The sequence below is a fragment of the Limulus polyphemus genome, unplaced genomic scaffold (genome assembly GCF_000517525.1).
Source record: "Limulus polyphemus unplaced genomic scaffold, Limulus_polyphemus-2.1.2 Scaffold429, whole genome shotgun sequence".
In the NCBI taxonomy this organism is placed as follows: domain Eukaryota; kingdom Metazoa; phylum Arthropoda; class Merostomata; order Xiphosura; family Limulidae; genus Limulus; species Limulus polyphemus.
Window position 1 is genome coordinate 383,286 of NW_013666039.1, and position 1,063 is coordinate 384,348.

At 27.9% G+C, this 1,063-nt stretch overlaps 1 protein-coding gene across 2 annotated transcripts in view; it reads left to right on the plus strand.

The window, feature by feature from the left end:
• The window catches only part of LOC106458214 (suppressor of fused homolog), a 65,570-nt gene that overhangs the window by 31,205 nt on the left and 33,302 nt on the right, over positions 1-1,063 (plus strand). The gene's annotated exons all lie outside the window — the stretch shown is intronic.

The following is a 1,063-nucleotide window of genomic DNA, read 5'->3' on the forward strand; positions in this document are numbered from 1 at the left end:
AAACCTAAATTTAACCCTTTTTTTCTTTCTAGAATGACTTAAAATTGTAATATGAGACTACATTCGTTTATCTTAAGTAGCTCTAAGTTCGTAACAGTATACATCTATATATATAATTAAATTTTATTGTTTTATTGCCCTTTGAATCGTGTCTAACTACTATCTCTGCTTTTAAGTTGTAAATCACTTGCTGAACATGCAGCTTACATTATGCTATCAAATTACATTAACCACAGGCTGCTTGCGTGTGTGCTTTGTGAACCATTTTAATTATATTATTATTATTACTTATTTTACCTAACATAGTCTTAAATAACATTAATTTTTTTTTTAATTTTAATTACTCTTATAATAATAAATAAAGAATAAATATAAAAAACAAGAAGTAAAGTACTTACCCAATCTTCTTTTTCTTGTCCTTGATTGTCGAGGACAGTTAAGCCTGATTTTTTTATAGTAATTATAGTATTGCACTTAATTTTTATTTAATTAAATAATGCGCCATAGAATATAGATGGACTAATATCATGCAAAAAGTAGACAAATTCCCTTACCTCTCAAAATTTTTCTGGCTTTCTAATTATGCGACAAGAGCCATTACAAATTCATTCAAGCTAGTTGTTAACTTTCCCACTGGAACAAATCTTGTACTGTGAGCAGAATTGACAATATTCTTTTCAGAATACAATGTTATGCAATACGTCATTTGATAGATGAAAACCTTGATTTTCTATTGGTTATAAGTAATATATATATATAATGAAACATAAGAGAGAACTATCAACAAATTGTGAAAGAGAGGATGTGACATGTGGGTGTAGCAGGAGAGGTCTGATTTTCTATTGAATAGCTCTGTAACCAAACAGAATTGAAGACTATAGAAATTATGGTTTGTCTGAGCAATAACAATTTTATACAGAGTAATTTATGTTTAATTTTGTACTTTTTTCAAGGGATGATGGATTAAATAGAGATGATGACATGCTAAGAAAAAATGGGTCACATTTGTGGATATTCAGGATTTTTTTAATATTGCCTTGTAGAATTAAGAACTTAAAACTTG